The sequence below is a fragment of the Cylas formicarius genome, unplaced genomic scaffold (assembly GCF_029955315.1).
Source record: "Cylas formicarius isolate icCylForm1 unplaced genomic scaffold, icCylForm1.1 PGA_scaffold_9__14_contigs__length_23061073, whole genome shotgun sequence".
NCBI classification, from domain to species: Eukaryota; Metazoa; Arthropoda; class Insecta; order Coleoptera; family Brentidae; genus Cylas; species Cylas formicarius.
Genome location: NW_026844365.1, coordinates 6,686,724 through 6,698,283, shown reverse-complemented (window position 1 = coordinate 6,698,283; position 11,560 = coordinate 6,686,724). Strand labels below are relative to the sequence as shown.

Sequence of the window (11,560 nt, the reverse complement as noted above, 5' to 3'; positions counted from 1 at the left end):
AAAACTGGTATTTTTTGAAAACTTACAAATAACTGTAACTACTTTTTTAAATCAATTTTCCGCAGTTACCTTTGTTTTAAATAGCACTTTTAATTACTGGTGTGTTTGCCGTCTTGAAAAAATGCAACAGTAGACTGTGACGTGTTTTAAACAACTTCATTACGGAAAATGACTTAAAACTATTAACTGTTATAACTTGCTGTTATTAAAATGCTTCAATACATTGCTTAGGCAATAGGTATGTCATCTAATTAAAAAAGAAAAGAAACTGTACAAAATCTTTAAAAAATATAAATGATATGCAATAAAACTTTTTTTCTTTTCTGTAATATCGCACTACATCAGTGCATAGAGAAAAACGCTTAATTTCTCAACAAAAGCGTATTAAATTAACTTTGCAGGTTGTCTGCTAGATGTCGCAATGTGCCATTTTAAACGGTTGTCACGTAAACACTCGTCAGAGATGTTGTCTTTTGAATTGTGTCGTTTTTTATGACAAACAGTGAAAACTAATTTAAGTTACAACAGTTTTGATGAAATATTGTTGACAAAATTTGTATTAACTGATTAAATATACAAAAAGACTTTTGTCTGTGACACCCAAAATTGTTTAAAATACCTATGTATTTTTGAATTTATTAAATTAAATAAATCTACATACAGTGTTTGTGGCATATTTACCTAATTAGTTCAGAATTATATTGTCACAAAAGTCAAATTTTTTCCTATTTTAATAAAACTTTTTGAAAGCTGAAAGTTCGTTTTCATGCATTTAGAAACCGTCCAGTCCTCAAGTCGTATAAGCGAAATCTTAAAAATTTACACAGAGAAATTTAAAGAAAATACGGTATTATTAAAAAGTTTCTGATCAAATATCTGAGGTAGAAAACTCCATTAGCGCCAATGAAAAGCACAAAAATGTCATAACTTTACAAAAAATAGCCAAAGGCATTTTCTTTGTGAAACAAATTAAAAATGTTTCAAATGAAGACTCCAGATAATTAGTCTTATTTATTTATATTTTGGAAAAAAGTTACCATTATTTCGTCTCTATTTTTTTTACAAAACTGCATATTTATTTACGTTTTCCAGAAAATTCGTTTTTTTAAGCCGATATTCGTTTCCTACATCTTGAAGTTCACGGCTACACGATACCGCCTAAAAGTAGAAGTATCGAACCAGTCTATAACCGGTAAGTGGGATCAGTTCAGCGATTAATCAAATTGTTATTCGACACACATAACGACAACTTTTTTGTGTCGCGCAGTAGGCAAGAATATTGTTATTGCAGTGTGTAAATGGTATTGATAACTACAACAACCTGTATTCAAATGAAACTGCGTTTTTGCGTCGTGGGATGGGTCCTCCTCGTAAGTGCTGGTGCTGTGAAGTGACAGGTGTAGCAAATGAAGAGTTCATTAAAAAAAAAAATTGCGTCTTATTGTAAATTAAATTTAATATCGGGTTTGCCAACCGAAAAAACCGGAACCCTTCAATTTTTTTTTGACCGTAGTCCGTTGTTGCCAAGTTGTCTCTGTCTCCCCGTTGAGGTATTTTAAAATAATATTCCTCTCATCTCTCTTCTTTATCAACTTAACGTCGGAAATTAAACAAAGCTAGCTAAATACTTGCTGATTAATACGCAATCGAACACTTAACGCTTTGACATAAAGTTATGAAATTTGGTGTAATGAGGTTATCCGTAATGTTTTATCTTAATAATAATTTCTACAACGTTGCCGGATTTACAGATATTCTTATGGGAAACTCAATTGTCAAATTGCCAACGTTGGATATTTTAAGATCATTCTAGCTGAAAAATAGATAGCTTGTGACTTTCCGAAATATAAAAATTTTGAAACCATACTTCCAAAAAGATTTGAAAAATAAACATTGCATTCTATATGAAGCAAATGAAGCTGAGTGTTTCGTAGGAAGAGCTATAAAACTGGCAAGCTCATGCAGAACTGTTATTTTTTAATTTTAATTTAATTACAGTGATGCTTACAAAAAATAAAGCAAATATTCATTTTGAGCCATTGACAAAGATAAAAATGTTTCAAAAGTTTGATCATTTTGGTATAGTACAATTATAATTTAAAATTTAATGCAGGGAAAACTTGTAGAACATATAACTTTCTAAGTGGATTGCCATATTTTTAAATTGTGTTTAACATTATTTTTAATTTGTTTTTTAATAATAATACACACCTAAACTTGATAGTTTGTTCAATATTTTAATTTCTAGAAAAAGTGCTAATTTTCAAAATTGCAAAAAAATTATTCGTGGGAAACGAAACTGACGTGGTAAAGTGACGCTTCCCGCACGCTCGACCAGTGTGTAATTAGGCATTTCACAGACGGGAGTAGAAAAACATTGTTTTAGTAAAAAAAATTGGATTGGCCTATGTTATTGCTTCATAAATAACAGTGCAGAAGTATATATATATATATATATATATATATATATATATATATATATATATATATATATATATATATATATGTAGTATATAATCAAAAGAAAAAAAAATAAAAAATTTGCTTGTTGGCTAAATAATTATTGTTTTCATTTCCTTTTAAAACGTAATGGTGATAGGTTTTAAGAAAAAGGCATTGTTATATAAGGTTCATTAATATTGTAGGAAAAGGTTCTTTGAAAGAGAGACTTCCTGTCCGATTGTAGAGAGATAAGACTATAGCTATAGCAATTTAATAGTCTTAGACAGAAAGAAGGATAAATATTGGAGAAGTTGAAATAAATTGCAGTGTTAACAGTAGCTATACGACTTACTTAATAAAAGTTTTATGTTTTTGCAGGATCTTTTAGAAAAAATGAAAATATATATGGTGTGCAATTTAAGAAAATCTAGATTGTTCGTTTTAAAATAATCCAAATATATTCGTATATTTTGAACAACCGGTAAACAATCTTCACTCTTATATTCCTGGAAACAAATGAGTTAAATTACTTTACTATATCGTAGACTCACCGTGTACATAAAAATAAGGTAAAGTAAAAATATCGAGATAAAATTTGGACCCGAGATGCGAAATTTGTAAACACCGGATCTGTATTCTCCATGTAACTTGTGCTATAGCGTACTACTCTGATTTTCTGTAAAAATTTACAACTCTCAAGATGGTGCCTAGCTGTACATTAAGCAAGTTTGCCACGTTCCTTGGATTATTCCTCCTCGACTTTAAAAAAATTGAAACCTTGCATCGGTGCGAAATTTTAAGCGATGTTATAATTTTTGTTTTTACAATAAAAAATAAAAACACGATTTCTCTATAAAGGTTTTCGACCCAACGTTAATAGTATAGCACACTATCTTTTATTTTAAACACAGAAGGTTCCCTTTAAGTTTGCCGCATTTGTTGAAACACCCTGTAGATATCTAGAATCATCTTACGGTGCTTATAGTTAGGAAATCTAGTCGACTGGTTTTCTTATTTTTCACGTGATTTCAATTTCTCATCTTCCTGCGCTTGCCGCATCTGGTCTTTACTTGCTTCCATTTTAGTCTATGTCACTTGTATGCTTGTTTTTTGTGCTAAATTAGAGGTTTTTTCCCAGATTTCATTATGGACGATGCAAATCGCTGTGGGTGCCCCGATCTTCAACACATTCTACGCATTCAGGCCGGCAGACGGAGAATTCGATGACAGATTCAATTTGATCTTCAACGATGTCGGTCACGTGGGCGGATACAAGTCCTTTAAATCTGTAGCGGAATTATATAGTTAATAGATAAATAAATATCCGATAGATGCAAAGTTTTCCAGTCTTTCTTATAATGTTACAAAACGTAAATTATTTTGAGGATGTTCGGAAAAATTTTGAATTTTTAAGTTCAGTAGATTTCCAGATTAATGAAAGACAGGATAAGTCATGTCATTGTAGACTTTTTAAAGCATATAAACTCTTTATTTTCGTACGACAGTTAAATTACCGAGAGGCAAAGCTATTTCATATCTTTCTGAAATAAGCTCTACGTAAGTGACTTAAGTAATGTAATAGAAAAAATGAGAAACTAATATTAACAGAAGATGCAGACCACCCCAGTTATATGCACTGAAGATTGATTGAAAACTACAACAGATCTAATATATAGAAACAGAAAATGTTCTTCGACGTTTGAAGAAAACTGCTCACCTGTGTGCAGAGGGGGCTATACCTATACTGAGCGTTATAAAAAATAGTTTACAGTATACAGTACAAAAGTTGCTTCCAGCAATATAAACTTATTTTTTTTTGCATTATTTCAATTGTCACTCAATTACACACGAAAAATCAAATCAGGCTATGTTTTTTTAAATGACATCTGTATATCGGTCTCTGATGCATCGTTATTAGCGGGATTCAGGTTATGTTCGATGTTTTTGTTACGTACTAAAAAAAAATTATGTGGTACGTATTTTATAAAATAATACTATAATATAATAAATACTGTAATAATAATAATATAACTATAATAAATAATACCCAATATGTTTTTGCATTTTCGTATAGCCCTCTGAAATAAAAATCCGCCGAATTATGTGTTCATTGGCCTGCAATGCACCTTCCCGAATTTATTGACGATTTTTATAAATTCCTAGGCAATACTAACATAATTAACTAACTGATTCAACTATGTTTTTTTTAACTTCCACAGGCTCCTGTAATACTTTTTACAAAACTTCTGAATTCCTTCTGCGTCGGTTTTTGCTGAGTCGAACTTGCTGACGTTTCGCCAATCATTCTGTCGGCTTCTTCAGAGCTTGACTGAAACTGGCTCACATTTTACTCTGTACCTGCTTATATATTGTTTGACGGGGGTTGATAAAGACACGGCGTTGTCTAAACAATTTTCATGTAAAAATATATAATTTCGTGAAAATCTGAGTTCTCATTTATTTTGATTTTTTCATCAAGTAAAAGCCACCTCAGTTCAACATTTGCTTAAAGTTAATGTGTACATTGTTTTAATGTATACATAAGTTGTAATTTTTGCTGAGTCGAACTTGCTGACGTTTCGCCAATCATTCTGTCGGCTTCTTCAGAGCTTGACTGAAACTGGCTCACATTTTACTCTGTACCTGCTTATATATTGTTTGACGGGGGTTGATAAAGACACGGTGTTGTCTAAACAATTGTCATGTAAAAATATATAATTTCGTGAAAATCTGAACTTTAAATTCTCATTTCTTTTGATTTTTTCATCAAGTAAAAGCCACCTCAGTTCAAAATTTGTTTAAAGTTAATGTGTACATTGTTTTAATGTATACATAAGTTGTAATTTATGAATAACGTATCTATCAATCTATCTATCTAGGCAAAACAATAGTGTATACATTCCACTACAAATATTTGGGTGTAACGATTACACAGGATGGTCGAGATAAAAAGACATTCAACTAAACCCGTAAGAAAACCCTAAAAAACAAATATATAAGACGGTATTCGAAGGCTGTGTTACGTATGGTGTTGAACTGTGAGCAATCAATAAAAACATCCAGAAGTGTTGGTTTATCTGTATCTACAGCGTATTTTTTTTTAACAATGGACATTTTTGGAAAACTTTATATGTAAATCATCTGGTCAGCCCTGTACAGCCATAAATTAACAAATTCCTACTATTGCGAATCGTTTGAAATTTATTGAGTGATCCATTTTTTGCAGTATTAAACAAGTAAGCAATCTGCTGCACATGGAAAGGTCGTCACACTCTCTTAATTGCAAAAGACATCTTGGATCCAATTTCGACCTTACGTGAACCATCTCTTTTTATCGACGTTCCGACTATATAAAAATAATTTGGGAGGAGCCCGGAATACGATATTATTGGCAATTCGATATGTCACTGTTTACATAACAAAACGCGACGCTTAAAGTGGCAATGAACTTCTTATCCGTTATTTTCCGACGTCATTATCCGTGCTGATCCTGATAATTTTGTTGGTCCCTCCTCGAAAAAGTCCTGTTGTTAAAGAAAACCATGTACTAAGGTTCTTTGACCAAGTAATTCTTTTCCTGCAAGATGGCCATTTTCCTGATTTTTTTTCCTGTAGTATTCAGTATCTTTGTTTATTTTATTAATTATTATTTTATTAATCATACTGATCATATGTCAATGTTCAACATTCCATAGCATAAAGTACAACAGAAAAGACAGCAGCGAAAGAGTCCCATTTTTTTATGTAATGTAAGGGACCGGCTCTGGAACAGTATGCTTATTAATTTTTTCTATGCATTGTTGATCTATAATGAGATGGCTATCTGTTACGGGGTACTTGCCGATAACCGTATATTTAGTATTATTTAAGTTTTAATTTAAGCCATAATCGATGCTGCCCTTCTGTTACCCTATTCCTAAGGAGTTTTAGTCCTTCCAAGCAAAAAAATGGCAGCCATAAAAGCAACTTTTTCATTTTTTTTTTTATTGAAGCAAGAAAAAAAAACGATATTTCCAAAATCATTTATTTTTTTATTCAATCAATTCATTTAAAAATCATACCTTACATGGAACAAACATATTCATTTGGTAGATATGTATATCAATAAAATAACATTATTAAGATACAGAGTTTGCAAACAGTTTTCGAACATAAGCGGTATCTATGAAATTATATTTGGAGTAATACATACACACGTATGTACGTCCGCGAACTCCAGACGGATTTAAACAACCTTCATTTTTTCATTTCATTTTTCATTTTTTAAAAAATGAAATACCCCTTACAGGAATATTTTTACATTGTGATTTTATCAGAAATTCGTTCAATATATTTTTTTCTAACCTAAATTATCACTGTGATGATTGCCTTAACATGTTGAAGAAGTCTTTGCTTATGACTTCTGGGGATTTTGTGAAGGTGCATTGACGATATTTATCAGTAGATTATTCTGGAATCTTTGAATGCTTAAGATGTCAGGGGAACCAGTCAAGACTTCTTCAACATGTCCAGGCAATCCAGCTCCTCGATAACACTAATCTATGTAGGAGACTCAAGGGAACAAAACCATTCGAATTAATGGTGGCACTGAAAGCAGACAGTGAGTACAACCTTAGCGTTGACTTCACAGTAATAATTTAAGTTAGAAAAAATTATTCTATGAACGAATTTCTGATCAGATCATAATTCAGATCATATTCCTGTAAGGGGTATTTATGTTTTTATATGAAAGATGGATATCTTGAAATTTTAATTATATTGCCAATAGTTTCGCACAAAAAAATTAATAACTGAGAACAAAACTCCAAAAAAAAAAAGATTGTTTAATTAGATTTCACTTCGTTTATTTATTAAGTTAAAACGATTTATTTATTTAATAATTTATTTGCATGGCACACTGTCGGAAATGAGGTCAAAAATATATGGTGTTAAGCAGTAGGTATTTCTGACGAAAAAAATGGCAATTATTCCTAAAACACTTAGTAGACCTAGTAGTATAACAACCCCATATTAGAATAACGTACAGGGGGTTCCTTTTAAAATATGTTTTTGATTTCTCACATATTTATGAATCACCCTGTATATTTAAAAATAATTTTAAATTTCTCCTTTCAGTTTTATCTATAACTTTTGTGTTTAACATTTTTTCTATAACGGTAAATGACATTTAGTACTTTGACACATCATTTGCCTGTGCTCTCCACCCTGTATTTTTAGTGTGGCTTGGACTCTAGCAATTTTGGCATGACGAATGCCATTCTACAATTAGAAATGACAAATTCTTGTCATAACGTTTCTGTGGGTTGACTTTTGGACCGTTTTCTTATATAATCTAAAAATCTGAGTTCCCTTACATGAAAAAGATACAAATTGATGGTGAGTGATATCGCTAGGACGAACCGTATTCGGGGAAAATGGACTTCAAAAATACACGTTTCAGGATATTCATCTAATTTATTAATCAAAAATTGACAGGTTTGTTATTTGTTAATTTTCATTTGGTTGATTCACTAGGAAGCTATTTTCTAAGCTAAATCACTAATTTACATTAACTTCTAAAATTTTGAAACATACCGAGAATCTCAAAGCTATTGCTGGTAATTGAATTTCCAGTAATATTAGTAACTCTTGGAGTATCTATTTACTTTGATCATCTTACTAAGCTAAAAATTCATTCACTTTCGCCACAAACCTAAAAAGATGAGATTGACATCTAATATCTGTAAACTTCCAAATGTTTGTGGAAATATTTGTGAAATCTGTCAAGGATTTTAAGGGTATTTCGGAGAAAAATCTCATTAAAAGTTTAAAATAACAGATGCGGCCTCTGCGCACACCTTAGAAGTCAGATAATATTTTCAGAGGTTTTCTTTTTCCCACCTTACTAATAATATTTTTGTGCTCTTTTTAATAAGATGTCACTTGATCTCACAAGTTGTCTTTTTTACAGGAAAAACTCTCCTTGTTTTTGAATTCTTCTGAAAACTTTTTCCGTCTTCATTGGATGAATTCGTGAACTCCCTCTCTGTACTTAAAATTTAAGACTAACTAAAGATATACAAAGAAATGCACAATTAACTTTAATAGTTTTTTATTTATTATTCAAAGCTGATTTAAAATCACATATGCAGGCAAGGTTTTACTTAATTTTATATATATTAATTATAATAAGCGAATTAGGCATGTATAGAGGAAGAATTAAAGTTGCAACCTCTATCCATAGTAAGCGTAGGGGTAAGCATATCCTCCGTAATACGGGTAGCCATAATATTGTGGAGCTGGAACCGGTTCGGGGCCTGGTCTCGGAAACCCTACGGCTGTAAGGGCTAGAACGGCCATGATAGCGAGGATCAACACCTGAAAGACACAATGATGATTGACATTTTGGCCTGATATTTGCTTCAAAGGAAACAACCTGTATGAGCAAAGGTTTGATAATGATGGATTTAACTTTTATTAAGTTGGTGGATGTGCCACCACTGGAGAAGTAGCTGAGGATTGAAAGAGCAAACACACCTAGTAAATGATACTGGACTCTTCTATGGGAAGAATTCATGATACTTTAGGTTAGTTTACAAGATGAACAAACAAAAACTTCTTTTTTAATGTTTATTTATTTATTGGTTTTATTGTTATTTATTCGTCTGTAATAAGCGACTAGAATCAATGCAATAATATAAGTGAGTGAAATTAAATTGACGTAGTGAGTGAATGGGCGTTTAAAGCAATCGAAGAATCAAATACAAAATTTGAAACTCGGTAACAAAACCTGCCGTTTCCTCACCTTTTTTGGTTTTTATTTAAACAATGAGGTTAAAAAGGTTTTAATGTCTGTAAAATTATGAGAGGGGTTTTAAGTTGGTATCTGCAGGTTGAATATAGATTTTTGTACAATAAGTGACAGAAAAGCCGATTTTGACTGAGCCAGAAGGGGCAGTTTGATGGTATATTTGGTGATTTGTTGAGGTTTTGGGAACAATAAGTAGTGATTTTGGCTAAAATTTGATCGAAATTACAAAGAAAAGGCAACTATTTTGTGCAGAATGTGATTTTTGAAGCTGATATCTGCAGATTTGATGTCGTTTTCGTAACAATATGTGGCAGAAAAGCTGATTTTTACTGGAAATTGGTCGAAATAAAGAAGAAAACCAACTATTTTACACAGAAAAATGTTTAATGTGGATTTCAGCACAGTAAGTGGGAGGAAATGCATTTTCTCGGCAAGGAAAGGCAACTGTTTGAGCCAGAAAGTGATTTTTTAAACTGATATCTGCGGCTTACGGTGGCGGAAAACCTGATATTGACTGGAATTTGTTCGAAATCCGGAAGTAAACTAATTATTTTTTGCAGAATGAAGAATTTTAAGTCGATATCTGCATGTTTCATGAAGATTTCCCTTAAATATATAGCGGAAAAGCCGATTGTAACATAATATGGTGAAAAGTCTTGACGTCATGTCTAATTTATTTTAAAAGTGTTATGATTTCGTATAAGTGAATGGTAAAACTTGGAATAGTTTCATTAGTATTTTTTCGAGAAAATAAGTTCTGCTTTTATCGGTCGCTGAAAATTAAGATTATTGATTGATTAATATTCTGGCTTGATTTTTGATTCAAAAGATAAAACTTGTATAAATAAACGTTTGGGGATGATAGATTTAACGTTTGTTAGCATGTCCCAAGCTGGTAGATGTGTCGGCAACTGAACATTGAAAGACATACAGGGATGGAGGCTTGCGAGATGTTGAATGGGTAGGCTCATCTTTTAGGCACATCTTCCTATCTCCTAGGGGACGATGTGCTAAATTCACCACACTTTTCCCAAAACTTTTTTTTGTTTTTATGTATTGTTTTATTGTTATTTATTGTTCCATAAAAAGCGTCTGCAGACAATGCATTAATAGGGTGCATTTTCGTACTCAGTTAAATTAAACTAAGTACTAGTAAAGTGCTAATAATACAAGCAAAAAATAAAAGTAATCTGCCCCTTCTATGACTAAGTTCCACAAAAAAGAGCTCCAAGTCGAAGGATTTAACGAACACCGGTTGCTATTGCCTTGGCTTTTTTCATTTTGAGTAAAACAAAGATGATTAAAAGGTTGCAAAAAGTTTTATGTCGATGTATTTCGGGACGATAAGCGGCTGGAAAACCTGATTTTGACTGGAATCTGTTCGAAGTCGACAAGTAAAGGCAACCGTTAAGCTGAGAAGGGGAGGTTTTAAGTTGATATGAATATATGAAAGAAACTATTTGGACATAAAGTAATTTTTATAGATAATATCTGCAGACTAGATGCCTTCTTCGTAACAAAATCTGTGCGGAATCAAGAAAAAAAACAATTATTTTTCTCACAAATAAAGGTTTTATGTTGACGTCTGTATGTTTATTTGTAGGTATCGTAGATTTCAGGTAAAGTAAACGTAAAACTTTGAATAGTTTCTTTCTTATTTTTTCCAGCAAAATAGGTTTATATTTTATTATTACTGGAAATTGAGATTTTTCCAATAAGAAAGTTAAGAACCTTTTTGAAGACAATAAAAGTTGTCAAAAATATACTTTCTAATGAAACTAAGCTCAATATTCTTTCTTCTCGATCGATCAAAAATATGAACAAAGTATTGATTTTTCTGTAATAATTTTTGGTTTCTCTCGAATCGAATCGGATAGTAAAAACATTTGCGGTACTTACAATTTTAATCATCTTTCTGGATTTGTCTGCTTCACTTAACGAGGAATATTGTTGCGAATTGGGACGGTTGCTTCCTATTTATACTCTCGTTCTCGGGATAAAATTACCTATTTAGTATTCCAATCGGGTTATAAAGAATAATGCGAAGATAATATCCCAAATAATAATAGTGGACCTGATTACAAATTCTTGCGATTTGCGTATTTAAATATCGAAGCAAAAACACAGGCATCATCGCGTATTTTGATAGCGTTTTCATTTGCCTTGCTCTGATAGGCATCGTCGGCTTTGAATAAAAATGTTGCACCTCCAAAATAATTTTTTTTTTAAATTTTGATTTCGTTATAATAAAAAATAAAATTTATAAAAAATTGTACTGAAGTGGCTTTTACTTGATGAAAATCCATTTAAAATAGTTAAGTAATGTTT

General features: G+C 31.6%; 1 long non-coding RNA gene across 1 annotated transcript; it reads right to left on the bottom strand.

Annotated features, from left to right (window-relative positions):
• Nucleotides 1-8,516: 8,516 nt before the first annotated feature.
• Nucleotides 8,517-11,220, bottom strand: LOC132707774 (uncharacterized). The gene is made up of 2 exons (XR_009619775.1): nucleotides 11,132-11,220; nucleotides 8,517-8,799 (listed from the first exon to the last, which is right to left on the bottom strand). It is a non-coding gene; the product is annotated as an uncharacterized LOC132707774 (long non-coding RNA).
• Nucleotides 11,221-11,560: the final 340 nt, after the last annotated feature.